The 25577-nt window shown below is 33.4% G+C and overlaps 33 non-coding genes across 33 annotated transcripts; all 33 read right to left on the bottom strand.

Annotated features, from left to right (window-relative positions):
• Positions 1-54: 54 nt before the first annotated feature.
• On the bottom strand, positions 55-271 carry LOC130359099 (small nucleolar RNA U3). The gene has a single exon (XR_008889870.1). It is a non-coding gene; the product is annotated as a small nucleolar RNA U3 (small nucleolar RNA).
• A 568-nt stretch (positions 272-839) lies between these two features.
• Positions 840-1056, bottom strand: LOC130359019 (small nucleolar RNA U3). Its single transcript, XR_008889799.1, has one exon. It is a non-coding gene; the product is annotated as a small nucleolar RNA U3 (small nucleolar RNA).
• A 556-nt stretch (positions 1057-1612) lies between these two features.
• On the bottom strand, positions 1613-1829 carry LOC130358926 (small nucleolar RNA U3). Its single transcript, XR_008889717.1, has one exon. It is a non-coding gene; the product is annotated as a small nucleolar RNA U3 (small nucleolar RNA).
• A 567-nt stretch (positions 1830-2396) lies between these two features.
• On the bottom strand, positions 2397-2613 carry LOC130360209 (small nucleolar RNA U3). The gene has a single exon (XR_008890679.1). It is a non-coding gene; the product is annotated as a small nucleolar RNA U3 (small nucleolar RNA).
• Positions 2614-3169: 556 nt separating this feature from the next.
• On the bottom strand, positions 3170-3386 carry LOC130358993 (small nucleolar RNA U3). The gene has a single exon (XR_008889775.1). It is a non-coding gene; the product is annotated as a small nucleolar RNA U3 (small nucleolar RNA).
• A 567-nt stretch (positions 3387-3953) lies between these two features.
• LOC130360152 (small nucleolar RNA U3) lies at positions 3954-4166 on the bottom strand. The gene has a single exon (XR_008890626.1). It is a non-coding gene; the product is annotated as a small nucleolar RNA U3 (small nucleolar RNA).
• A 572-nt stretch (positions 4167-4738) lies between these two features.
• On the bottom strand, positions 4739-4955 carry LOC130359011 (small nucleolar RNA U3). Its single transcript, XR_008889791.1, has one exon. It is a non-coding gene; the product is annotated as a small nucleolar RNA U3 (small nucleolar RNA).
• Positions 4956-5522: 567 nt separating this feature from the next.
• Positions 5523-5739, bottom strand: LOC130360208 (small nucleolar RNA U3). Its single transcript, XR_008890678.1, has one exon. It is a non-coding gene; the product is annotated as a small nucleolar RNA U3 (small nucleolar RNA).
• Positions 5740-6307: 568 nt separating this feature from the next.
• Positions 6308-6524, bottom strand: LOC130360207 (small nucleolar RNA U3). Its single transcript, XR_008890677.1, has one exon. It is a non-coding gene; the product is annotated as a small nucleolar RNA U3 (small nucleolar RNA).
• A 566-nt stretch (positions 6525-7090) lies between these two features.
• Positions 7091-7307, bottom strand: LOC130360110 (small nucleolar RNA U3). Its single transcript, XR_008890590.1, has one exon. It is a non-coding gene; the product is annotated as a small nucleolar RNA U3 (small nucleolar RNA).
• Positions 7308-7862: 555 nt separating this feature from the next.
• Positions 7863-8079, bottom strand: LOC130360135 (small nucleolar RNA U3). Its single transcript, XR_008890613.1, has one exon. It is a non-coding gene; the product is annotated as a small nucleolar RNA U3 (small nucleolar RNA).
• Positions 8080-8647: 568 nt separating this feature from the next.
• Positions 8648-8864, bottom strand: LOC130358908 (small nucleolar RNA U3). Its single transcript, XR_008889700.1, has one exon. It is a non-coding gene; the product is annotated as a small nucleolar RNA U3 (small nucleolar RNA).
• A 568-nt stretch (positions 8865-9432) lies between these two features.
• Positions 9433-9649, bottom strand: LOC130359004 (small nucleolar RNA U3). Its single transcript, XR_008889785.1, has one exon. It is a non-coding gene; the product is annotated as a small nucleolar RNA U3 (small nucleolar RNA).
• Positions 9650-10217: 568 nt separating this feature from the next.
• On the bottom strand, positions 10218-10434 carry LOC130359143 (small nucleolar RNA U3). The gene has a single exon (XR_008889910.1). It is a non-coding gene; the product is annotated as a small nucleolar RNA U3 (small nucleolar RNA).
• A 556-nt stretch (positions 10435-10990) lies between these two features.
• On the bottom strand, positions 10991-11207 carry LOC130360134 (small nucleolar RNA U3). Its single transcript, XR_008890612.1, has one exon. It is a non-coding gene; the product is annotated as a small nucleolar RNA U3 (small nucleolar RNA).
• Positions 11208-11774: 567 nt separating this feature from the next.
• Positions 11775-11991, bottom strand: LOC130360205 (small nucleolar RNA U3). Its single transcript, XR_008890676.1, has one exon. It is a non-coding gene; the product is annotated as a small nucleolar RNA U3 (small nucleolar RNA).
• Positions 11992-12547: 556 nt separating this feature from the next.
• LOC130358999 (small nucleolar RNA U3) lies at positions 12548-12764 on the bottom strand. Its single transcript, XR_008889780.1, has one exon. It is a non-coding gene; the product is annotated as a small nucleolar RNA U3 (small nucleolar RNA).
• Positions 12765-13332: 568 nt separating this feature from the next.
• Positions 13333-13549, bottom strand: LOC130359098 (small nucleolar RNA U3). The gene has a single exon (XR_008889869.1). It is a non-coding gene; the product is annotated as a small nucleolar RNA U3 (small nucleolar RNA).
• Positions 13550-14116: 567 nt separating this feature from the next.
• Positions 14117-14333, bottom strand: LOC130360204 (small nucleolar RNA U3). Its single transcript, XR_008890675.1, has one exon. It is a non-coding gene; the product is annotated as a small nucleolar RNA U3 (small nucleolar RNA).
• A 556-nt stretch (positions 14334-14889) lies between these two features.
• Positions 14890-15106, bottom strand: LOC130358997 (small nucleolar RNA U3). The gene has a single exon (XR_008889779.1). It is a non-coding gene; the product is annotated as a small nucleolar RNA U3 (small nucleolar RNA).
• Positions 15107-15674: 568 nt separating this feature from the next.
• Positions 15675-15891, bottom strand: LOC130359097 (small nucleolar RNA U3). Its single transcript, XR_008889868.1, has one exon. It is a non-coding gene; the product is annotated as a small nucleolar RNA U3 (small nucleolar RNA).
• A 567-nt stretch (positions 15892-16458) lies between these two features.
• LOC130360203 (small nucleolar RNA U3) lies at positions 16459-16675 on the bottom strand. The gene has a single exon (XR_008890674.1). It is a non-coding gene; the product is annotated as a small nucleolar RNA U3 (small nucleolar RNA).
• Positions 16676-17231: 556 nt separating this feature from the next.
• On the bottom strand, positions 17232-17448 carry LOC130358996 (small nucleolar RNA U3). The gene has a single exon (XR_008889778.1). It is a non-coding gene; the product is annotated as a small nucleolar RNA U3 (small nucleolar RNA).
• A 568-nt stretch (positions 17449-18016) lies between these two features.
• Positions 18017-18233, bottom strand: LOC130359096 (small nucleolar RNA U3). The gene has a single exon (XR_008889867.1). It is a non-coding gene; the product is annotated as a small nucleolar RNA U3 (small nucleolar RNA).
• A 567-nt stretch (positions 18234-18800) lies between these two features.
• Positions 18801-19017, bottom strand: LOC130360202 (small nucleolar RNA U3). Its single transcript, XR_008890673.1, has one exon. It is a non-coding gene; the product is annotated as a small nucleolar RNA U3 (small nucleolar RNA).
• Positions 19018-19573: 556 nt separating this feature from the next.
• On the bottom strand, positions 19574-19790 carry LOC130358992 (small nucleolar RNA U3). The gene has a single exon (XR_008889774.1). It is a non-coding gene; the product is annotated as a small nucleolar RNA U3 (small nucleolar RNA).
• A 568-nt stretch (positions 19791-20358) lies between these two features.
• On the bottom strand, positions 20359-20575 carry LOC130359085 (small nucleolar RNA U3). The gene has a single exon (XR_008889857.1). It is a non-coding gene; the product is annotated as a small nucleolar RNA U3 (small nucleolar RNA).
• Positions 20576-21142: 567 nt separating this feature from the next.
• On the bottom strand, positions 21143-21359 carry LOC130358931 (small nucleolar RNA U3). The gene has a single exon (XR_008889720.1). It is a non-coding gene; the product is annotated as a small nucleolar RNA U3 (small nucleolar RNA).
• A 556-nt stretch (positions 21360-21915) lies between these two features.
• Positions 21916-22132, bottom strand: LOC130360183 (small nucleolar RNA U3). The gene has a single exon (XR_008890655.1). It is a non-coding gene; the product is annotated as a small nucleolar RNA U3 (small nucleolar RNA).
• Positions 22133-22699: 567 nt separating this feature from the next.
• Positions 22700-22912, bottom strand: LOC130360151 (small nucleolar RNA U3). The gene has a single exon (XR_008890625.1). It is a non-coding gene; the product is annotated as a small nucleolar RNA U3 (small nucleolar RNA).
• A 572-nt stretch (positions 22913-23484) lies between these two features.
• LOC130359009 (small nucleolar RNA U3) lies at positions 23485-23701 on the bottom strand. Its single transcript, XR_008889789.1, has one exon. It is a non-coding gene; the product is annotated as a small nucleolar RNA U3 (small nucleolar RNA).
• Positions 23702-24268: 567 nt separating this feature from the next.
• LOC130360201 (small nucleolar RNA U3) lies at positions 24269-24485 on the bottom strand. Its single transcript, XR_008890672.1, has one exon. It is a non-coding gene; the product is annotated as a small nucleolar RNA U3 (small nucleolar RNA).
• Positions 24486-25053: 568 nt separating this feature from the next.
• Positions 25054-25270, bottom strand: LOC130360200 (small nucleolar RNA U3). The gene has a single exon (XR_008890671.1). It is a non-coding gene; the product is annotated as a small nucleolar RNA U3 (small nucleolar RNA).
• Between the last annotated feature and the right edge of the window lie 307 nt (positions 25271-25577).

Raw genomic sequence — 25577 nt, 5'->3', positions numbered from 1 at the left:
AAAGCATGGTTTAACACTTTAATTTAACATAACTTGGTGTTACATACTACACTCACCACTCTGAAAGAACTTTCTTCTATTACTTCTTTTGAAAAAAAGAAGAACACAGCCATCAAAAGCAGACAACCATTGCAAAACTGCAATGTTGTCAACCGCTTTCATGCTCAGAAGAAAGCTCTAAATCTCATCATTGTGGATAGTGAGCTTGGAATCTTTCAGCCACATTTCTCCCTTCAAAGACTTTAGAAATGATCTCTGAAAGTATAGCCCTATAAAATTAGGATTTTCAGATTTTTCCCACCTATACGGTTTAACCTTTTAACTGAAGCCGAGATCCTTTTCAAAAGTTCCGAGTTTGAGTTGTGAAACAAAAAGGTTGTGTCAAATGTCAGTAAAAACAAAATAGTTTTTCAAAGTATGTTGAAGGTTTATATGGAAATCAATGAAATCCTTTAAACATGAGTATGATAGAGTACATGTTGTCATCAGTTGCGTCGAGATCTAGGCTGAGTTCAACTATTCCAGATGTTAACCCAGCCTTACTAAAGAAAATCTCAACATAAAAAAGTATAAAATATTTGTCATGCCACAACATCTCTTTCCTACAATCAAAAAACCGGACTTAGGGCATATGTTACCTGAGTTTTGACACTTTTGTACTAAAAAAAACTTTATAGCAGCCTCCTGAGCTTTGGTTCAAAAATACAAAACTTTCTTAAGTTCATTATATGGTTAACTGTAGATTAAAATAAGAAGATAGAGCAAGTAACACAGTAGAGAATTGAAACACATGGTTTAACACTTTAATTTAACATAACTTGGTGTTACATACTACACTCACCACTCTGAAAGAACTTTCTTCTATTACTTCTTTTGAAAAAAAGAAGAACACAGTCATCAAAAGCAGACAACCATTGCAAAAATGCAATGTTGTCAAACGCTTTCATGCTCAGAAGAAAGCTCTAAATCTCATCATTGTGGAAAGTGAGCTTGGACTCTTTCAGCCACATTTCTCCCTTCAAAGACTTTAGAAATGATCCCTGAAAGTATAGCCCTAACAATTAGGATTTTCAGATTTTTCACACCTATACGGTTTAACCTTTTAACTGAAGCTGAGATCATTTTCAAAAGTTCCGAGTTTAAGTTGTGAAACAAAAAGGTTGTGTCAAATGTCAGTAAAAACAAAATAGTTTTTCAAAGTATGTTGAAGGTTTATATGGAAATCCTTCAAACATGAGTATGATAGAGTACATGTTGTCATCAGTTGCGTCGAGATCTAGGCTGAGTTCAACTATTCCAGATGTTAAGCCAGCCTTACTAAAGAAAATCTCAACATAAAAAAAGTATAAAATATTTGTCATGCCACAACATCTCTTTCCTACAATCATAAAACCGGACTTAGGGCATATGTTACCTGAGTTTTGATACTTTTGTACTAAAAAAATTTATAGCAGCCTCGTGAGCTTTAGCTCAAAAATACAAAACTTTCTTAAGTTTATTATATGGTTAACTGTAGATTAAAAAAGAAGATAAAGCAAGTAACACTGTAGAGAATTGAAATGCATGGTTTAACACTTTAATTTAACATAACTTGGTGTTACATACTACACTCACCACTCTGAAAGAACTTTCTTCTATTACTTCTTTTGAAAAAAAGAAGAACACAGTCATCAAAAGCAGACAACCATTGCAAAACTGCAATGTTGTCAACCGCTTTCATGCTCAGAAGAAAGCTCTAAATCTCATCATTGTGGATAGTGAGCTTGGAATCTTTCAGCCACATTTCTCCCTTCAAAGACTTTAGAAATGATCTCTGAAAGTATAGCCCTAACAATTAGGATTTTCAGATTTTTCCCACCTATACGGTTTAACCTTTTAACTGAAGCCGAGATCCTTTTCAAAAGTTCCGAGTTTGAGTTGTGAAACAAAAAGGTTGTGTCAAATGTCAGTAAAAACAAAATAGTTTTTCAAAGTATGTTGAAGGTTTATATGGAAATCAATGAAATCCTTTAAACATGAGTATGATAGAGTACATGTTGTCATCAGTTGCGTCGAGATCTAGGCTGAGTTCAACTATTCCAGATGTTAACCCAGCCTTACTAAAGAAAATCTCAACATAAAAAAGTATAAAATATTTGTCATGCCACAACATCTCTTTCCTACAATCAAAAAACCGGACTTAGGGCATATGTTACCTGAGTTTTGACACTTTTGTACTAAAAAAAACTTTATAGCAGCCTCCTGAGCTTTGGTTCAAAAATACAAAACTTTCTTAAGTTCATTATATGGTTAACTGTAGATTAAAATAAGAAGATAGAGCAAGTAACACAGTAGAGAATTGAAACACATGGTTTAACACTTTAATTTAACATAACTTGGTGTTACATACTACACTCACCACTCTGAAAGAACTTTCTTCTATTACTTCTTTTGAAAAAAAGAAGAACACAGTCATCAAAAGCAGACAACCATTGCAAAAATGCAATGTTGTCAAACGCTTTCATGCTCAGAAGAAAGCTCTAAATCTCATCATTGTGGATAGTGAGCTTGGACTCTTTCAGCCACATTTCTCCCTTCAAAGACTTTAGAAATGATCCCTGAAAGTATAGCCCTAACAATTAGGATTTTCAGATTTTTCACACCTATACGGTTTAACCTTTTAACTGAAGCTGAGATCATTTTCAAAAGTTCCGAGTTTAAGTTGTGAAACAAAAAGGTTGTGTCAAATGTCAGTAAAAACAAAATAGTTTTTCAAAGTATGTTGAAGGTTTATATGGAAATCCTTCAAACATGAGTATGATAGAGTACATGTTGTCATCAGTTGCGTCGAGATCTAGGCTGAGTTCAACTATTCCAGATGTTAAGCCAGCCTTACTAAAGAAAATCTCAACATAAAAAAAGTATAAAATATTTGTCATGCCACAACATCTCTTTCCTACAATCATAAAACCGGACTTAGGGCATATGTTACCTGAGTTTTGATACTTTTGTACTAAAAAAATTTATAGCAGCCTCGTGAGCTTTAGCTCAAAAATACAAAACTTTCTTAAGTTTATTATATGGTTAACTGTAGATTAAAAAAGAAGATAAAGCAAGTAACACTGTAGAGAATTGAAATGCATGGTTTAACACTTTAATTTAACATAACTTGGTGTTACATACTACACTCACCACTCTGAAAGAACTTTCTTCTATTACTTCTTTTGAAAAAAAGAAGAACACAGTCATCAAAAGCAGACAACCATTGCAAAACTGCAATGTTGTCAACCGCTTTCATGCTCAGAAGAAAGCTCTAAATCTCATCATTGTGGAAAGTGAGCTTGGACTCTTTCAGCCACATTTCTCCCTTCAAAGACTTTAGAAATGATCTCTGAAAGTATAGCCCTAACAATTAGGATTTTCAGATTTTTCCCACCTATACTGTTTAACCTTTTAACTGAAGCCGAGATCCTTTTCAAAAGTTCCGAGTTTGAGTTGTGAAACAAAAAGGTTGTGTCAAATGTCAGTAAAAACAAAATAGTTTTTCAAAGTATGTTGAAGGTTTATATGGAAATCAATGAAATCCTTTAAACATGAGTATGATAGAGTACATGTTGTCATCAGTTGCGTCGAGATCTAGGCTGAGTTCAACTATTCCAGATGTTAACCCAGCCTTACTAAAGAAAATCTCAACATAAAAAAAGTATAAAATATTTGTCATGCCACAACATCTCTTTCCTACAATCATAAAACCGGACTCAGGGCATATGTTACCTGAGTTTTGATACTTTTGTAATGAAAAAAACTTTATAGCAGCCTCGTGAGCTTTGGTTCAAAAATACAAAACTTTCTTAAGTTTATTATATGGTTAACTGTAGATTAAAAAAGAAGATAGAGCAAGTAACACTGTAGAGAATTGAAATGCATGGTTTAACACTTTAATTTAACATAACTTGGTGTTACATACTACACTCACCACTCTGAAAGAACTTTCTTCTATTACTTCTTTTGAAAAAAAGAAGAACACAGTCATCAAAAGCAGACAACCATTGCAAAACTGCAATGTTGTCAACCGCTTTCATGCTCAGAAGAAAGCTCTAAATCTCATCATTGTGGATAGTGAGCTTGGACTCTTTCAGCCACATTTCTCCCTTTAAAGACTTTAGAAATGATCCCTGAAAGTATAGCCCTAACAATTAGGATTTTCAGATTTTTCCCACCTATACTGTTTAACCTTTTAACTGAAGCCGAGATCCTTTTCAAAAGTTCCGAGTTTGAGTTGTGAAACAAAAAGGTTGTGTCAAATGTCAGTAAAAACAAAATAGTTTTTCAAAGTATGTTGAAGGTTTATATGGAAATCAATGAAATCCTTTAAACATGAGTATGATAGAGTACATGTTGTCATCAGTTGCGTCGAGATCTAGGCTGAGTTCAACTATTCCAGATGTTAACCCAGCCTTACTAAAGAAAATCTCAACATAAAAAAAGTATAAAATATTTGTCATGCCACAACATCTCTTTCCTACAATCAAAAAACCGGACTCAGGGCATATGTTACCTGAGTTTTGATACCTTTGTACTAAAAAAAAACTTTATAGCAGCCTCCTGAGCTTTGGCTCAAAAATACAAAACTTTCTTAAGTTTATTATATGGTTAACTGTAGATTAAAAAAGAAGATAAAGCAAGTAACACTGTAGAGAATTGAAAAGCATGGTTTAACACTTTAATTTAACATAACTTGGTGTTACATACTACACTCACCACTCTGAAAGAACTTTCTTCTATTACTTCTTTTGAAAAAAAGAAGAACACAGCCATCAAAAGCAGACAACCATTGCAAAACTGCAATGTTGTCAACCGCTTTCATGCTCAGAAGAAAGCTCTAAATCTCATCATTGTGGATAGTGAGCTTGGACTCTTTCAGCCACATTTCTCCCTTCAAAGACTTTAGAAATGATCTCTGAAAGTATAGCCCTAACAATTAGGATTTTCATATTTTTCCCACCTATACGGTTTAACCTTTTAACTGAAGCCGAGATCCTTTTCAAAAGTTCCGAGTTTGAGTTGTGAAACAAAAAGGTTGTGTCAAATGTCAGTAAAAACAAAATAGTTTTTCAAAGTATGTTGAAGGTTTATATGGAAATCAATGAAATCCTTTAAACATGAGTATGATAGAGTACATGTTGTCATCAGTTGCGTCGAGATCTAGGCTGAGTTCAACTATTCCAGATGTTAACCCAGCCTTACTAAAGAAAATCTCAACATAAAAAAGTATAAAATATTTGTCATGCCACAACATCTCTTTCCTACAATCAAAAAACCGGACTTAGGGCATATGTTACCTGAGTTTTGACACTTTTGTACTAAAAAAAACTTTATAGCAGCCTCCTGAGCTTTGGTTCAAAAATACAAAACTTTCTTAAGTTCATTATATGGTTAACTGTAGATTAAAATAAGAAGATAGATCAAGTAACACAGTAGAGAATTGAAACACATGGTTTAACACTTTAATTTAACATAACTTGGTGTTACATACTACACTCACCACTCTGAAAGAACTTTCTTCTATTACTTCTTTTGAAAAAAAGAAGAACACAGTCATCAAAAGCAGACAACCATTGCAAAAATGCAATGTTGTCAAACGCTTTCATGCTCAGAAGAAAGCTCTAAATCTCATCATTGTGGATAGTGAGCTTGGACTCTTTCAGCCACATTTCTCCCTTCAAAGACTTTAGAAATGATCCCTGAAAGTATAGCCCTAACAATTAGGATTTTCAGATTTTTCACACCTATACGGTTTAACCTTTTAACTGAAGCTGAGATCATTTTCAAAAGTTCCGAGTTTAAGTTGTGAAACAAAAAGGTTGTGTCAAATGTCAGTAAAAACAAAATAGTTTTTCAAAGTATGTTGAAGGTTTATATGGAAATCAATGAAATCCTTTAAACATGAGTATGATAGAGTACATGTTGTCATCAGTTGCGTCGAGATCTAGGCTGAGTTCAACTATTCCAGATGTTAACCCAGCCTTACTAAAGAAAATCTCAACATAAAAAAAGTATAAAATATTTGTCATGCCACAACATCTCTTTCCTACAATCAAAAAACCGGACTCAGGGCATATGTTACCTGAGTTTTGATACTTTTGTAATAAAAAAAACTTTATAGCAGCCTCGTGAGCTTTGGTTCAAAAATACAAAACTTTCTTAAGTTTATTATATGGTTAACTGTAGATTAAAAAAAGAAGATAGAGCAAGTAACACAGTAGAGAATTGAAACACATGGTTTAACACTTTAAATTAACATAACTTGGTGTTACATACTACACTCACCACTCTGAAAGAACTTTCTTCTATTACTTCTTTTGAAAAAAAGAAGAACACAGTCATCAAAAGCAGACAACCATTGCAAAAATGCAATGTTGTCAAACGCTTTCATGCTCAGAAGAAAGCTCTAAATCTCATCATTGTGGATAGTGAGCTTGGACTCTTTCAGCCACATTTCTCCCTTCAAAGACTTTAGAAATGATCCCTGAAAGTATAGCCCTAACAATTAGGATTTTCAGATTTTTCCCACCTATACGGTTTAACCTTTTAACTGAAGCCGAGATCCTTTTCAAAAGTTCCGAGTTTGAGTTGTGAAACAAAAAGGTTGTGTCAAATGTCAGTAAAAACAAAATAGTTTTTCAAAGTATGTTGAAGGTTTATATGGAAATCAATGAAATCCTTTAAACATGAGTATGATAGAGTACATGTTGTCATCAGTTGCGTCAAGATCTAGGCTGAGTTCAACTATTCCAGATGTTAACCCAGCCTTACTAAAGAAAATCTCAACATAAAAAAAGTATAAAATATTTGTCATGCCACAACATCTCTTTCCTACAATCATAAAACCAGACTCAGGGCATATGTTACCTGAGTTTTGATACTTTTGTACTAAAAAACAATTATAGCAGCCTCGTGAGCTTTAGCTCAAAAATACAAAACTTTCTTAAGTTTATTATATGGTTAACTGTAGATTAAAAAAGAAGATAAAGCAAGTAACACTGTAGAGAATTGAAATGCATGGTTTAACACTTTAATTTAACATAACTTGGTGTTACATACTACACTCACCACTCTGAAAGAACTTTCTTCTATTACTTCTTTTGAAAAAAAGAAGAACACAGTCATCAAAAGCAGACAACCATTGCAAAACTGCAATGTTGTCAACCGCTTTCATGCTCAGAAGAAAGCTCTAAATCTCATCATTGTGGATAATGAGCTTGGACTCTTTCAGCCACATTTCTCCCTTCAAAGACTTTAGAAATGATCCCTGAAAGTATAGCCCTAACAATTAGGATTTTCAGATTTTTCCCACCTATACGGTTTAACCTTTTAACTGAAGCTGAGAGCATTTTCTAAAGTTCCGAGTTTGAGTTGTGAAACAAAAAGGTTGTGTCAAATGTCAGTAAAAACAAAATAGTTTTTCAAAGTATGTGAAGGTTTATATGGAAATCCTTTAAACATGAGTATGATAGAGTACATGTTGTCATCAGTTGCGTCGAGATCTAGGCTGAGTTCAACTATTCCAGATGTTAACCCAGCCTTACTAAAGAAAATCTCAACATAAAAAAAGTATAAAATATTTGTCATGCCACAACATCTCTTTCCTACAATCATAAAACCGGACTCAGGGCATATGTTACCTGAGTTTTGATACTTTTGTACTAAAAAAATTTATAGCAGCCTCGTGAGCTTTAGCTCAAAAATACAAAACTTTCTTAAGTTTATTATATGGTTAACTGTAGATTAAAAAAGAAGATAAAGCAAGTAACACTGTAGAGAATTGAAATGCATGGTTTAACACTTTAATTTAACATAACTTGGTGTTACATACTACACTCACCACTCTGAAAGAACTTTCTTCTATTACTTCTTTTGAAAAAAAGAAGAACACAGTCATCAAAAGCAGACAACCATTGCTAAACTGCAATGTTGTCAACCGCTTTCATGCTCAGAAGAAAGCTCTAGATCTCATCATTGTGGATGGTGAGCTTGGACTCTTTCAGCCACATTTCTCCCTTCAAAGACTTTAGAAATGATCCCTGAAAGTATAGCCCTAACAATTAGGATTTTCAGATTTTTCCCACCTATACGGTTTAACCTTTTAACTGAAGCTGAGATAATTTTCAAAAGTTCCGAGTTTGAGTTGTGAAACAAAAAGGTTGTGTCAAATGTCAGTAAAAACAAAATAGTTTTTAAAAGTATGTTGAAGGTTTATATGGAAATCAATGAAATCCTTTAAACATGAGTATGATAGAGTACATGTTGTCATCAGTTGCGTCGAGATCTAGGCTGAGTTCAACTATTCCAGATGTTAACCCAGCCTTACTAAAGAAAATCTCAACATAAAAAAAGTATAAAATATTTGTCATGCCACAACATCTCTTGCCTACAATCTTAAAACCGGACTCAGGGCATATGTTACCTGAGTTTTGATACTTTTGTAATAAAAAAAACTTTATAGCAGCCTCGTGAGCTTTGGCTCGAAAATACTAAACTTTCTTAAGTTTATTATATGGTTAACTGTAGATTAAAAAATGAAGAGAGAGCAAGTAACACAGTAGAGAATTGAAACGCATGGTTTAACACTATAATTTAACATAACTTGGTGTTACATACTACACTCACCACTCTGAAAGAACTTTCTTCTATTACTTCTTTTGAAAAAAAGAAGAACACAGTCATCAAAAGCAGACAACCATTGCAAAACTGCAATGTTGTCAACCGCTTTCATGCTCAGAAGAAAGCTCTAAATCTCATCATTGTGGATAGTGAGCTTGGACTCTTTCAGCCACATTTCTCCCTTCAAAGACTTTAGAAATGATCCCTGAAAGTAAAGCCCTAACAATTAGGATTTTCAGATTTTTCCCACCTATACGGTTTAACCTTTTAACTGAAGCTGAGATCATTTTCAAAAGTTCCGAGTTTGAGTTGTGAAACAAAAAGGTTGTGTCAAATGTCAGTAAAAACAAAATAGTTTTTCAAAGTATGTTGAAGGTTTATATGGAAATCAATGAAATCCTTTAAACATGAGTATGATAGAGTACATGTTGTCATCAGTTGCGTCGAGATCTAGGCTGAGTTCAACTATTCCAGATGTTAACCCAGCCTTACTAAAGAAAATCTCAACATTAAAAAAGTATAAAATATTTGTCATGCCACAACATCTCTTTCCTACAATCAAAAAACCGGACTCAGGGCATATGTTACCTGAGTTTTGATACTTTTGTAATAAAAAAAACTTTATAGCAGCCTCGTGAGCTTTGGTTCAAAAATACAAAACTTTCTTAAGTTTATTATATGGTTAGCTGTAGATTAAAAAAAGAAGAAAGAGCAAGTAACACAGTAGAGAATTGAAACACATGGTTTAACACTTTAATTTAACATAACTTGGTGTTATATACTACACTCACCACTCTGAAAGAACTTTCTTCTATTACTTCTTTTGAAAAAAAGAAGAACACAGTCATCAAAAGCAGACAACCATTGCAAAACTCCAATGTTGTCAACCGCTTTCATGCTCAGAAGAAAGCTCTAAATCTCATCATTGTGGATAGTGAGCTTGGACTCTTTCAGCCACATTTCTCCCTTCAAAGACTTTAGAAATGATCCCTGAAAGTATAGCCCTAACAATTAGGATTTTCAGATTTTTCCCACCTATACGGTTTAACCTTTTAACTGAAGCTGAGAGCATTTTCTAAAGTTCCGAGTTTGAGTTGTGAAACAAAAAGGTTGTGTCAAATGTCAGTAAAAACAAAATAGTTTTTCAAAGTATGTTGAAGGTTTATATGGAAATCAATGAAATCCTTTAAACATGAGTATGATAGAGTACATGTTGTCATCAGTTGCGTCGAGATCTAGGCTGAGTTCAACTATTCCAGATGTTAACCCAGCCTTACTAAAGAAAATCTCAACATAAAAAACGTATAAAATATTTGTCATGCCACAACATCTCTTTCCTACAATCAAAAAACCGGACTCAGGGCATATGTTACCTGAGTTTTGATACTTTTGTAATAAAAAAAACTTTATAGCAGCCTCGTGAGCTTTGGTTCAAAAATACAAAACTTTCTTAAGTTTATTATATGGTTAACTGTAGATTAAAAAAAGAAGATAGAGCAAGTAACACAGTAGAGAATTGAAACACATGGTTTAACACTTTAAATTAACATAACTTGGTGTTACATACTACACTCACCACTCTGAAAGAACTTTCTTCTATTACTTCTTTTGAAAAAAAGAAGAACACAGTCATCAAAAGCAGCCAACCATTGTAAAACTGCAATGTTGTCAACCGCTTTCATGCTCAGAAGAAAGCTCAAAATCTCATCATTGTGGATAGTGAGCTTGGACTCTTTCAGCCACATTTCTCCCTTCAAAGACTTTAGAAATGATCCCTGAAAGTATAGCCCTAACAATTAGGATTTTCAGATTTTTCACACCTATACGGTTTAACCTTTTAACTGAAGCTGAGATCATTTTCAAAAGTTCCGAGTTTGAGTTGTGAAACAAAAAGGTTGTGTCAAATGTCAGTAAAAACAAAATAGTTTTTCAAAGTATGTTGAAGGTTTATATGGAAATCCTTCAAATATGAGTATGATAGAGTACATGTTGTCATCAGTTGCGTCGAGATCTAGGCTGAGTTCAACTATTCCAGATGTTAACCCAGCCTTACTAAAGAAAATCTCAACATAAACAAAGTATAAAATATTTGTCATGCCACAACATCTCTTTCCTACAATCATAAAACCGGACTCAGGGCATATGTTACCTGAGTTTTGATACTTTTGTACTAAAAAAATTTATAGCAGCCTCGTGAGCTTTAGCTCAAAAATACAAAACTTTCTTAAGTTTATTATATGGTTAACTGTAGATTAAAAAAGAAGATAAAGCAAGTAACACTGTAGAGAATTGAAATGCATGGTTTAACACTTTAATTTAACATAACTTGGTGTTACATACTACACTCACCACTCTGAAAGAACTTTCTTCTATTACTTCTTTTGAAAAAAAGAAGAACACAGTCATCAAAAGCAGACAACCATTGCTAAACTGCAATGTTGTCAACCGCTTTCATGCTCAGAAGAAAGCTCTAGATCTCATCATTGTGGATGGTGAGCTTGGACTCTTTCAGCCACATTTCTCCCTTCAAAGACTTTAGAAATGATCCCTGAAAGTATAGCCCTAACAATTAGGATTTTCAGATTTTTCCCACCTATACGTTTTAACCTTTTAACTGAAGCTGAGATAATTTTCAAAAGTTCCGAGTTTGAGTTGTGAAACAAAAAGGTTGTGTCAAATGTCAGTAAAAACAAAATAGTTTTTAAAAGTATGTTGAAGGTTTATATGGAAATCAATGAAATCCTTTAAACATGAGTATGATAGAGTACATGTTGTCATCAGTTGCGTCGAGATCTAGGCTGAGTTCAACTATTCCAGATGTTAACCCAGCCTTACTAAAGAAAATCTCAACATAAAAAAGTATAAAATATTTGTCATGCCACAACATCTCTTTCCTACAATCAAAAAACCGGACTTAGGGCATATGTTACCTGAGTTTTGACACTTTTGTACTAAAAAAAACTTTATAGCAGCCTCCTGAGCTTTGGTTCAAAAATACAAAACTTTCTTAAGTTTATTATATGGTTAACTGTAGATTAAAATAAGAAGATAGAGCAAGTAACACAGTAGAGAATTGAAACACATGGTTTAACACTTTAATTTAACATAACTTGGTGTTACATACTACACTCACCACTCTGAAAGAACTTTCTTCTATTACTTCTTTTGAAAAAAAGAAGAACACAGTCATCAAAAGCAGACAACCATTGCAAAAATGCAATGTTGTCAAACGCTTTCATGCTCAGAAGAAAGCTCTAAATCTCATCATTGTGGATAGTGAGCTTGGACTCTTTCAGCCACATTTCTCCCTTCAAAGACTTTAGAAATGATCCCTGAAAGTATAGCCCTAACAATTAGGATTTTCAGATTTTTCACACCTATACGGTTTAACCTTTTAACTGAAGCTGAGATCATTTTCAAAAGTTCCGAGTTTAAGTTGTGAAACAAAAAGGTTGTGTCAAATGTCAGTAAAAACAAAATAGTTTTTCAAAGTATGTTGAAGGTTTATATGGAAATCCTTCAAACATGAGTATGATAGAGTACATGTTGTCATCAGTTGCGTCGAGATCTAGGCTGAGTTCAACTATTCCAGATGTTAAGCCAGCCTTACTAAAGAAAATCTCAACATAAAAAAAGTATAAAATATTTGTCATGCCACAACATCTCTTTCCTACAATCATAAAACCGGACTTAGGGCATATGTTACCTGAGTTTTGATACTTTTGTACTAAAAAAATTTATAGCAGCCTCGTGAGCTTTAGCTCAAAAATACAAAACTTTCTTAAGTTTATTATATGGTTAACTGTAGATTAAAAAAGGAGATAAAGCAAGTAACACTGTAGAGAATTGAAATGCATGGTTTAACACTTTAATTTAACATAACTTGGTGTTACATACTACACTCACCACTCTGAAAGAACTTTCTTCTATTACTTCTTTTGAAAAAAAGAAGAACACAGTCATCAAAAGCAGACAACCATTGCAAAACTGCAATGTTGTCAACCGCTTTCATGCTCAGAAGAAAGCTCTAAATCTCATCATTGTGGAAAGCGAGCTTGGACTCTTTCAGCCACATTTCTCCCTTCAAAGACTTTAGAAATGATCTCTGAAAGTATAGCCCTAACAATTAGGATTTTCAGATTTTTCCCACCTATACTGTTTAACCTTTTAACTGAAGCCGAGATCCTTTTCAAAAGTTCCGAGTTTGAGTTGTGAAACAAAAAGGTTGTGTCAAATGTCAGTAAAAACAAAATAGTTTTTCAAAGTATGTTGAAGGTTTATATGGAAATCAATGAAATCCTTTAAACATGAGTATGATAGAGTACATGTTGTCATCAGTTGCGTCGAGATCTAGGCTGAGTTCAACTATTCCAGATGTTAACCCAGCCTTACTAAAGAAAATCTCAACATAAAAAAAGTATAAAATATTTGTCATGCCACAACATCTCTTTCCTACAATCAAAAAACCGGACTCAGGGCATATGTTACCTGAGTTTTGATACCTTTGTACTAAAAAAAAACTTTATAGCAGCCTCCTGAGCTTTGGCTCAAAAATACAAAACTTTCTTAAGTTTATTATATGGTTAACTGTAGATTAAAAAAGAAGATAAAGCAAGTAACACTGTAGAGAATTGAAAAGCATGGTTTAACACTTTAATTTAACATAACTTGGTGTTACATACTACACTCACCACTCTGAAAGAACTTTCTTCTATTACTTCTTTTGAAAAAAAGAAGAACACAGCCATCAAAAGCAGACAACCATTGCAAAACTGCAATGTTGTCAACCGCTTTCATGCTCAGAAGAAAGCTCTAAATCTCATCATTGTGGATAGTGAGCTTGGAATCTTTCAGCCACATTTCTCCCTTCAAAGACTTTAGAAATGATCTCTGAAAGTATAGCCCTAACAATTAGGATTTTCAGATTTTTCCCACCTATACGGTTTAACCTTTTAACTGAAGCTGAGATAATTTTCAAAAGTTCCGAGTTTGAGTTGTGAAACAAAAAGGTTGTGTCAAATGTCAGTAAAAACAAAATAGTTTTTAAAAGTATGTTGAAGGTTTATATGGAAATCAATGAAATCCTTTAAACATGAGTATGATAGAGTACATGTTGTCATCAGTTGCGTCGAGATCTAGGCTGAGTTCAACTATTCCAGATGTTAACCCAGCCTTACTAAAGAAAATCTCAACATAAAAAAGTATAAAATATTTGTCATGCCACAACATCTCTTTCCTACAATCAAAAAACCGGACTTAGGGCATATGTTACCTGAGTTTTGACACTTTTGTACTAAAAAAAACTTTATAGCAGCCTCCTGAGCTTTGGTTCAAAAATACAAAACTTTCTTAAGTTTATTATATGGTTAACTGTAGATTAAAATAAGAAGATAGAGCAAGTAACACAGTAGAGAATTGAAACACATGGTTTAACACTTTAATTTAACATAACTTGGTGTTACATACTACACTCACCACTCTGAAAGAACTTTCTTCTATTACTTCTTTTGAAAAAAAGAAGAACACAGTCATCAAAAGCAGACAACCATTGCAAAAATGCAATGTTGTCAAACGCTTTCATGCTCAGAAGAAAGCTCTAAATCTCATCATTGTGGATAGTGAGCTTGGACTCTTTCAGCCACATTTCTCCCTTCAAAGACTTTAGAAATGATCCCTGAAAGTATAGCCCTAACAATTAGGATTTTCAGATTTTTCACACCTATACGGTTTAACCTTTTAACTGAAGCTGAGATCATTTTCAAAAGTTCCGAGTTTAAGTTGTGAAACAAAAAGGTTGTGTCAAATGTCAGTAAAAACAAAATAGTTTTTCAAAGTATGTTGAAGGTTTATATGGAAATCCTTCAAACATGAGTATGATAGAGTACATGTTGTCATCAGTTGCGTCGAGATCTAGGCTGAGTTCAACTATTCCAGATGTTAAGCCAGCCTTACTAAAGAAAATCTCAACATAAAAAAAGTATAAAATATTTGTCATGCCACAACATCTCTTTCCTACAATCATAAAACCGGACTTAGGGCATATGTTACCTGAGTTTTGATACTTTTGTACTAAAAAAATTTATAGCAGCCTCGTGAGCTTTAGCTCAAAAATACAAAACTTTCTTAAGTTTATTATATGGTTAACTGTAGATTAAAAAAGAAGATAAAGCAAGTAACACTGTAGAGAATTGAAATGCATGGTTTAACACTTTAATTTAACATAACTTGGTGTTACATACTACACTCACCACTCTGAAAGAACTTTCTTCTATTACTTCTTTTGAAAAAAAGAAGAACACAGTCATCAAAAGCAGACAACCATTGCAAAACTGCAATGTTGTCAACCGCTTTCATGCTCAGAAGAAAGCTCTAAATCTCATCATTGTGGAAAGCGAGCTTGGACTCTTTCAGCCACATTTCTCCCTTCAAAGACTTTAGAAATGATCTCTGAAAGTATAGCCCTAACAATTAGGATTTTCAGATTTTTCCCACCTATACTGTTTAACCTTTTAACTGAAGCCGAGATCCTTTTCAAAAGTTCCGAGTTTGAGTTGTGAAACAAAAAGGTTGTGTCAAATGTCAGTAAAAACAAAATAGTTTTTCAAAGTATGTTGAAGGTTTATATGGAAATCAATGAAATCCTTTAAACATGAGTATGATAGAGTACATGTTGTCATCAGTTGCGTCGAGATCTAGGCTGAGTTCAACTATTCCAGATGTTAACCCAGCCTTACTAAAGAAAATCTCAACATAAAAAAAGTATAAAATATTTGTCATGCCACAACATCTCTTTCCTACAATCAAAAAACCGGACTCAGGGCATATGTTACCTGAGTTTTGATACCTTTGTACTAAAAAAAAACTTTATAGCAGCCTCCTGAGCTTTGGCTCAAAAATACAAAACTTTCTTAAGTTTATTATATGGTTAACTGTAGATTAAAAAAGAAGATAAAGCAAGTAACACTGTAGAGAATTGAAAAGCATGGTTTAACACTTTAATTTAACATAACTTGGTGTTACATACTACACTCACCACTCTGAAAGAACTTTCTTCTATTACTTCTTTTGAAAAAAAGAAGAACACAGCCATCAAAAGCAGACAACCATTGCAAAACTGCAATGTTGTCAACCGCTTTCATGCTCAGAAGAAAGCTCTAAATCTCATCATTGTGGATAGTGAGCTTGGAATCTTTCAGCCACATTTCTCCCTTCAAAGACTTTAGAAATGATCTCTGAAAGTATAGCCCTAACAATTAGGATTTTCAGATTTTTCCCACCTATACGGTTTAACCTTTTAACTGAAGCTGAGATAATTTTCAAAAGTTCCGAGTTTGAGTTGTGAAACAAAAAGGTTGTGTCAAATGTCAGTAAAAACAAAATAGTTTTTAAAAGTATGTTGAAGGTTTATATGGAAATCAATGAAATCCTTTAAACATGAGTATGATAGAGTACATGTTGTCATCAGTTGCGTCGAGATCTAGGCTGAGTTCAACTATTCCAGATGTTAACCCAGCCTTACTAAAGAAAATCTCAACATAAAAAAGTATAAAATATTTGTCATGCCACAACATCTCTTTCCTACAATCAAAAAACCGGACTTAGGGCATATGTTACCTGAGTTTTGACACTTTTGTACTAAAAAAAACTTTATAGCAGCCTCCTGAGCTTTGGTTCAAAAATACAAAACTTTCTTAAGTTTATTATATGGTTAACTGTAGATTAAAATAAGAAGATAGAGCAAGTAACACAGTAGAGAATTGAAACACATGGTTTAACACTTTAATTTAACATAACTTGGTGTTACATACTACACTCACCACTCTGAAAGAACTTTCTTCTATTACTTCTTTTGAAAAAAAGAAGAACACAGTCATCAAAAGCAGACAACCATTGCAAAAATGCAATGTTGTCAAACGCTTTCATGCTCAGAAGAAAGCTCTAAATCTCATCATTGTGGATAGTGAGCTTGGACTCTTTCAGCCACATTTCTCCCTTCAAAGACTTTAGAAATGATCCCTGAAAGTATAGCCCTAACAATTAGGATTTTCAGATTTTTCACACCTATACGGTTTAACCTTTTAACTGAAGCTGAGATCATTTTCAAAAGTTCCGAGTTTAAGTTGTGAAACAAAAAGGTTGTGTCAAATGTCAGTAAAAACAAAATAGTTTTTCAAAGTATGTTGAAGGTTTATATGGAAATCCTTCAAACATGAGTATGATAGAGTACATGTTGTCATCAGTTGCGTCGAGATCTAGGCTGAGTTCAACTATTCCAGATGTTAAGCCAGCCTTACTAAAGAAAATCTCAACATAAAAAAAGTATAAAATATTTGTCATGCCACAACATCTCTTTCCTACAATCATAAAACCGGACTTAGGGCATATGTTACCTGAGTTTTGATACTTTTGTACTAAAAAAATTTATAGCAGCCTCGTGAGCTTTAGCTCAAAAATACAAAACTTTCTTAAGTTTATTATATGGTTAACTGTAGATTAAAAAAGAAGATAAAGCAAGTAACACTGTAGAGAATTGAAATGCATGGTTTAACACTTTAATTTAACATAACTTGGTGTTACATACTACACTCACCACTCTGAAAGAACTTTCTTCTATTACTTCTTTTGAAAAAAAGAAGAACACAGTCATCAAAAGCAGACAACCATTGCAAAACTGCAATGTTGTCAACCGCTTTCATGCTCAGAAGAAAGCTCTAAATCTCATCATTGTGGAAAGCGAGCTTGGACTCTTTCAGCCACATTTCTCCCTTCAAAGACTTTAGAAATGATCTCTGAAAGTATAGCCCTAACAATTAGGATTTTCAGATTTTTCCCACCTATACTGTTTAACCTTTTAACTGAAGCCGAGATCCTTTTCAAAAGTTCCGAGTTTGAGTTGTGAAACAAAAAGGTTGTGTCAAATGTCAGTAAAAACAAAATAGTTTTTCAAAGTATGTTGAAGGTTTATATGGAAATCAATGAAATCCTTTAAACATGAGTATGATAGAGTACATGTTGTCATCAGTTGCGTCGAGATCTAGGCTGAGTTCAACTATTCCAGATGTTAACCCAGCCTTACTAAAGAAAATCTCAACATAAAAAAAGTATAAAATATTTGTCATGCCACAACATCTCTTTCCTACAATCAAAAAACCGGACTCAGGGCATATGTTACCTGAGTTTTGATACCTTTGTACTAAAAAAAAACTTTATAGCAGCCTCCTGAGCTTTGGCTCAAAAATACAAAACTTTCTTAAGTTTATTATATGGTTAACTGTAGATTAAAAAAGAAGATAAAGCAAGTAACACTGTAGAGAATTGAAAAGCATGGTTTAACACTTTAATTTAACATAACTTGGTGTTACATACTACACTCACCACTCTGAAAGAACTTTCTTCTATTACTTCTTTTGAAAAAAAGAAGAACACAGCCATCAAAAGCAGACAACCATTGCAAAACTGCAATGTTGTCAACCGCTTTCATGCTCAGAAGAAAGCTCTAAATCTCATCATTGTGGATAGTGAGCTTGGAATCTTTCAGCCACATTTCTCCCTTCAAAGACTTTAGAAATGATCTCTGAAAGTATAGCCCTAACAATTAGGATTTTCAGATTTTTCCCACCTATACGGTTTAACCTTTTAACTGAAGCCGAGATCCTTTTCAAAAGTTCCGAGTTTGAGTTGTGAAACAAAAAGGTTGTGTCAAATGTCAGTAAAAACAAAATAGTTTTTCAAAGTATGTTGAAGGTTTATATGGAAATCAATGAAATCCTTTAAACATGAGTATGATAGAGTACATGTTGTCATCAGTTGCGTCGAGATCTAGGCTGAGTTCAACTATTCCAGATGTTAACCCAGCCTTACTAAAGAAAATCTCAACATAAAAAAGTATAAAATATTTGTCATGCCACAACATCTCTTTCCTACAATCAAAAAACCGGACTTAGGGCATATGTTACCTGAGTTTTGACACTTTTGTACTAAAAAAAACTTTATAGCAGCCTCCTGAGCTTTGGTTCAAAAATACAAAACTTTCTTAAGTTCATTATATGGTTAACTGTAGATTAAAATAAGAAGATAGAGCAAGTAACACAGTAGAGAATTGAAACACATGGTTTAACACTTTAATTTAACATAACTTGGTGTTACATACTACACTCACCACTCTGAAAGAACTTTCTTCTATTACTTCTTTTGAAAAAAAGAAGAACACAGTCATCAAAAGCAGACAACCATTGCAAAAATGCAATGTTGTCAAACGCTTTCATGCTCAGAAGAAAGCTCTAAATCTCATCATTGTGGATAGTGAGCTTGGACTCTTTCAGCCACATTTCTCCCTTCAAAGACTTTAGAAATGATCCCTGAAAGTATAGCCCTAACAATTAGGATTTTCAGATTTTTCACACCTATACGGTTTAACCTTTTAACTGAAGCTGAGATCATTTTCAAAAGTTCCGAGTTTAAGTTGTGAAACAAAAAGGTTGTGTCAAATGTCAGTAAAAACAAAATAGTTTTTCAAAGTATGTTGAAGGTTTATATGGAAATCCTTCAAACATGAGTATGATAGAGTACATGTTGTCATCAGTTGCGTCGAGATCTAGGCTGAGTTCAACTATTCCAGATGTTAAGCCAGCCTTACTAAAGAAAATCTCAACATAAAAAAAGTATAAAATATTTGTCATGCCACAACATCTCTTTCCTACAATCATAAAACCGGACTTAGGGCATATGTTACCTGAGTTTTGATACTTTTGTACTAAAAAAATTTATAGCAGCCTCGTGAGCTTTAGCTCAAAAATACAAAACTTTCTTAAGTTTATTATATGGTTAACTGTAGATTAAAAAAGAAGATAAAGCAAGTAACACTGTAGAGAATTGAAATGCATGGTTTAACACTTTAATTTAACATAACTTGGTGTTACATACTACACTCACCACTCTGAAAGAACTTTCTTCTATTACTTCTTTTGAAAAAAAGAAGAACACAGTCATCAAAAGCAGACAACCATTGCAAAACTGCAATGTTGTCAACCGCTTTCATGCTCAGAAGAAAGCTCTAAATCTCATCATTGTGGAAAGTGAGCTTGGACTCTTTCAGCCACATTTCTCCCTTCAAAGACTTTAGAAATGATCTCTGAAAGTATAGCCCTAACAATTAGGATTTTCAGATTTTTCCCACCTATACTGTTTAACCTTTTAACTGAAGCCGAGATCCTTTTCAAAAGTTCCGAGTTTGAGTTGTGAAACAAAAAGGTTGTGTCAAATGTCAGTAAAAACAAAATAGTTTTTCAAAGTATGTTGAAGGTTTATATGGAAATCAATGAAATCCTTTAAACATGAGTATGATAGAGTACATGTTGTCATCAGTTGCGTCGAGATCTAGGCTGAGTTCAACTATTCCAGATGTTAACCCAGCCTTACTAAAGAAAATCTCAACATAAAAAAAGTATAAAATATTTGTCATGCCACAACATCTCTTTCCTACAATCAAAAAACCGGACTCAGGGCATATGTTACCTGAGTTTTGATACCTTTGTACTAAAAAAAAACTTTATAGCAGCCTCCTGAGCTTTGGCTCAAAAATACAAAACTTTCTTAAGTTTATTATATGGTTAACTGTAGATTAAAAAAGAAGATAAAGCAAGTAACACTGTAGAGAATTGAAAAGCATGGTTTAACACTTTAATTTAACATAACTTGGTGTTACATACTACACTCACCACTCTGAAAGAACTTTCTTCTATTACTTCTTTTGAAAAAAAGAAGAACACAGCCATCAAAAGCAGACAACCATTGCAAAACTGCAATGTTGTCAACCGCTTTCATGCTCAGAAGAAAGCTCTAAATCTCATCATTGTGGATAGTGAGCTTGGAATCTTTCAACCACATTTCTCCCTTCAAAGACTTTAGAAATGATCTCTGAAAGTATAGCCCTAACAATTAGGATTTTCAGATTTTTCCCACCTATACGGTTTAACCTTTTAACTGAAGCCGAGATCCTTTTCAAAAGTTCCGAGTTTGAGTTGTGAAACAAAAAGGTTGTGTCAAATGTCAGTAAAAACAAAATAGTTTTTCAAAGTATGTTGAAGGTTTATATGGAAATCAATGAAATCCTTTAAACATGAGTATGATAGAGTACATGTTGTCATCAGTTGCGTCGAGATCTAGGCTGAGTTCAACTATTCCAGATGTTAACCCAGCCTTACTAAAGAAAATCTCAACATAAAAAAGTATAAAATATTTGTCATGCCACAACATCTCTTTCCTACAATCAAAAAACCGGACTTAGGGCATATGTTACCTGAGTTTTGACACTTTTGTACTAAAAAAAACTTTATAGCAGCCTCCTGAGCTTTGGTTCAAAAATACAAAACTTTCTTAAGTTCATTATATGGTTAACTGTAGATTAAAATAAGAAGATAGAGCAAGTAACACAGTAGAGAATTGAAACACATGGTTTAACACTTTAATTTAACATAACTTGGTGTTACATACTACACTCACCACTCTGAAAGAACTCTCTTCTATTACTTCTTTTGAAAAAAAGAAGAACACAGTCATCAAAAGCAGACAACCATTGCAAAAATGCAATGTTGTCAAACGCTTTCATGCTCAGAAGAAAGCTCTAAATCTCATCATTGTGGATAGTGAGCTTGGACTCTTTCAGCCACATTTCTCCCTTCAAAGACTTTAGAAATGATCCCTGAAAGTATAGCCCTAACAATTAGGATTTTCAGATTTTTCACACCTATACGGTTTAACCTTTTAACTGAAGCTGAGATCATTTTCAAAAGTTCCGAGTTTAAGTTGTGAAACAAAAAGGTTGTGTCAAATGTCAGTAAAAACAAAATAGTTTTTCAAAGTATGTTGAAGGTTTATATGGAAATCCTTCAAACATGAGTATGATAGAGTACATGTTGTCATCAGTTGCGTCGAGATCTAGGCTGAGTTCAACTATTCCAGATGTTAAGCCAGCCTTACTAAAGAAAATCTCAACATAAAAAAAGTATAAAATATTTGTCATGCCACAACATCTCTTTCCTACAATCATAAAACCGGACTTAGGGCATATGTTACCTGAGTTTTGATACTTTTGTACTAAAAAAATTTATAGCAGCCTCGTGAGCTTTAGCTCAAAAATACAAAACTTTCTTAAGTTTATTATATGGTTAACTGTAGATTAAAAAAGAAGATAAAGCAAGTAACACTGTAGAGAATTGAAATGCATGGTTTAACACTTTAATTTAACATAACTTGGTGTTACATACTACACTCACCACTCTGAAAGAACTTTCTTCTATTACTTCTTTTGAAAAAAAGAAGAACACAGTCATCAAAAGCAGACAACCATTGCAAAACTGCAATGTTGTCAACCGCTTTCATGCTCAGAAGAAAGCTCTAAATCTCATCATTGTGGATAGTGAGCTTGGACTCTTTCAGCCACATTTCTCCCTTCAAAGACTTTAGAAATGATCTCTGAAAGTATAGCCCTAACAATTAGGATTTTCAGATTTTTCCCACCTATACTGTTTAACCTTTTAACTGAAGCCGAGATCCTTTTCAAAAGTTCCGAGTTTGAGTTGTGAAACAAAAAGGTTGTGTCAAATGTCAGTAAAAACAAAATAGTTTTTCAAAGTATGTTGAAGGTTTATATGGAAATCAATGAAATCCTTTAAACATGAGTATGATAGAGTACATGTTGTCATCAGTTGCGTCGAGATCTAGGCTGAGTTCAACTATTCCAGATGTTAACCCAGCCTTACTAAAGAAAATCTCAACATAAAAAAAGTATAAAATATTTGTCATGCCACAACATCTCTTTCCTACAATCATAAAACCGGACTCAGGGCATATGTTACCTGAGTTTTGATACTTTTGTAATGAAAAAAACTTTATAGCAGCCTCGTGAGCTTTGGTTCAAAAATACAAAACTTTCTTAAGTTTATTATATGGTTAACTGTAGATTAAAAAAGAAGATAGAGCAAGTAACACTGTAGAGAATTGAAATGCATGGTTTAACACTTTAATTTAACATAACTTGGTGTTACATACTACACTCACCACTCTGAAAGAACTTTCTTCTATTACTTCTTTTGAAAAAAAGAAGAACACAGTCATCAAAAGCAGACAACCATTGCAAAACTGCAATGTTGTCAACCGCTTTCATGCTCAGAAGAAAGCTCTAAATCTCATCATTGTGGATAGTGAGCTTGGACTCTTTCAGCCACATTTCTCCCTTTAAAGACTTTAGAAATGATCCCTGAAAGTATAGCCCTAACAATTAGGATTTTCAGATTTTTCCCACCTATACTGTTTAACCTTTTAACTGAAGCCGAGATCCTTTTCAAAAGTTCCGAGTTTGAGTTGTGAAACAAAAAGGTTGTGTCAAATGTCAGTAAAAACAAAATAGTTTTTCAAAGTATGTTGAAGGTTTATATGGAAATCAATGAAATCCTTTAAACATGAGTATGATAGAGTACATGTTGTCATCAGTTGCGTCGAGATCTAGGCTGAGTTCAACTATTCCAGATGTTAACCCAGCCTTACTAAAGAAAATCTCAACATAAAAAAAGTATAAAATATTTGTCATGCCACAACATCTCTTTCCTACAATCAAAAAACCGGACTCAGGGCATATGTTACCTGAGTTTTGATACCTTTGTACTAAAAAAAAACTTTATAGCAGCCTCCTGAGCTTTGGCTCAAAAATACAAAACTTTCTTAAGTTTATTATATGGTTAACTGTAGATTAAAAAAGAAGATAAAGCAAGTAACACTGTAGAGAATTGAAAAGCATGGTTTAACACTTTAATTTAACATAACTTGGTGTTACATACTACACTCACCACTCTGAAAGAACTTTCTTCTATTACTTCTTTTGAAAAAAAGAAGAACACAGCCATCAAAAGCAGACAACCATTGCAAAACTGCAATGTTGTCAACCGCTTTCATGCTCAGAAGAAAGCTCTAAATCTCATCATTGTGGATAGTGAGCTTGGACTCTTTCAGCCACATTTCTCCCTTCAAAGACTTTAGAAATGATCTCTGAAAGTATAGCCCTAACAATTAGGATTTTCATATTTTTCCCACCTATACGGTTTAACCTTTTAACTGAAGCCGAGATCCTTTTCAAAAGTTCCGAGTTTGAGTTGTGAAACAAAAAGGTTGTGTCAAATGTCAGTAAAAACAAAATAGTTTTTCAAAGTATGTTGAAGGTTTATATGGAAATCAATGAAATCCTTTAAACATGAGTATGATAGAGTACATGTTGTCATCAGTTGCGTCGAGATCTAGGCTGAGTTCAACTATTCCAGATGTTAACCCAGCCTTACTAAAGAAAATCTCAACATAAAAAAGTATAAAATATTTGTCATGCCACAACATCTCTTTCCTACAATCAAAAAACCGGACTTAGGGCATATGTTACCTGAGTTTTGACACTTTTGTACTAAAAAAAACTTTATAGCAGCCTCCTGAGCTTTGGTTCAAAAATACAAAACTTTCTTAAGTTCATTATATGGTTAACTGTAGATTAAAATAAGAAGATAGATCAAGTAACACAGTAGAGAATTGAAACACATGGTTTAACACTTTAATTTAACATAACTTGGTGTTACATACTACACTCACCACTCTGAAAGAACTTTCTTCTATTACTTCTTTTGAAAAAAAGAAGAACACAGTCATCAAAAGCAGACAACCATTGCAAAAATGCAATGTTGTCAAACGCTTTCATGCTCAGAAGAAAGCTCTAAATCTCATCATTGTGGATAGTGAGCTTGGACTCTTTCAGCCACATTTCTCCCTTCAAAGACTTTAGAAATGATCCCTGAAAGTATAGCCCTAACAATTAGGATTTTCAGATTTTTCACACCTATACGGTTTAACCTTTTAACTGAAGCTGAGATCATTTTCAAAAGTTCCGAGTTTAAGTTGTGAAACAAAAAGGTTGTGTCAAATGTCAGTAAAAACAAAATAGTTTTTCAAAGTATGTTGAAGGTTTATATGGAAATCAATGAAATCCTTTAAACATGAGTATGATAGAGTACATGTTGTCATCAGTTGCGTCGAGATCTAGGCTGAGTTCAACTATTCCAGATGTTAACCCAGCCTTACTAAAGAAAATCTCAACATAAAAAAAGTATAAAATATTTGTCATGCCACAACATCTCTTTCCTACAATCAAAAAACCGGACTCAGGGCATATGTTACCTGAGTTTTGATACTTTTGTAATAAAAAAAACTTTATAGCAGCCTCGTGAGCTTTGGTTCAAAAATACAAAACTTTCTTAAGTTTATTATATGGTTAACTGTAGATTAAAAAAAGAAGATAGAGCAAGTAACACAGTAGAGAATTGAAACACATGGTTTAACACTTTAAATTAACATAACTTGGTGTTACATACTACACTCACCACTCTGAAAGAACTTTCTTCTATTACTTCTTTTGAAAAAAAGAAGAACACAGTCATCAAAAGCAGACAACCATTGCAAAAATGCAATGTTGTCAAACGCTTTCATGCTCAGAAGAAAGCTCTAAATCTCATCATTGTGGATAGTGAGCTTGGACTCTTTCAGCCACATTTCTCCCTTCAAAGACTTTAGAAATGATCCCTGAAAGTATAGCCCTAACAATTAGGATTTTCAGATTTTTCCCACCTATACGGTTTAACCTTTTAACTGAAGCCGAGATCCTTTTCAAAAGTTCCGAGTTTGAGTTGTGAAACAAAAAGGTTGTGTCAAATGTCAGTAAAAACAAAATAGTTTTTCAAAGTATGTTGAAGGTTTATATGGAAATCAATGAAATCCTTTAAACATGAGTATGATAGAGTACATGTTGTCATCAGTTGCGTCAAGATCTAGGCTGAGTTCAACTATTCCAGATGTTAACCCAGCCTTACTAAAGAAAATCTCAACATAAAAAAAGTATAAAATAT

This window comes from Hyla sarda, chromosome 2, assembly GCF_029499605.1.
Source record: "Hyla sarda isolate aHylSar1 chromosome 2, aHylSar1.hap1, whole genome shotgun sequence".
Taxonomy (NCBI): domain Eukaryota; kingdom Metazoa; phylum Chordata; class Amphibia; order Anura; family Hylidae; genus Hyla; species Hyla sarda.
This window is presented reverse-complemented; position numbering and strand designations above follow the sequence as displayed.